Source organism: Atta colombica, unplaced genomic scaffold (assembly GCF_001594045.1).
Source record: "Atta colombica isolate Treedump-2 unplaced genomic scaffold, Acol1.0 scaffold105, whole genome shotgun sequence".
Lineage (NCBI taxonomy): Eukaryota > Metazoa > Arthropoda > Insecta > Hymenoptera > Formicidae > Atta > Atta colombica.
The window spans coordinates 1,924,579-1,925,035 of NW_017259190.1; positions in this window are offsets into that span (position 1 = coordinate 1,924,579).

The window sequence follows — 457 nt, forward strand, 5'->3', positions numbered from 1 at the left end:
ATACACTGTTAATAAAAAATAGCTTACTATTAATAAAAAATTAGAAATAAATGTTTACATATCATACTAACCTAAGGAAGTTCCCCAAATCAGAGCACTTAGGATATATACTTTGATATACACTTAGGATATATTTTTTGATATAATAATATATAAATTTTAATAAATTTTAAAGATATATAAAAAAAATTTAAGTCATAAAGAGACGTATAACTGAGAGAAACCATATAAAAAAGTTGCTACTATAGACAAAAATCCATACAATCCATCCGATTATTATTCGAATTATTATGTAGTTGTTGATATTTCTTTGGCGCACCAAGTGCTTCCAATGTGTCATCTATGGAAAGTTCATGTAAGCACATTTTTAATTCTTTTAAAAAATTATATTGATCAATAATTGTGTGACAAAAAAGTAATTATTACAATTTTATATTTGAATAAAAATTATTATTGC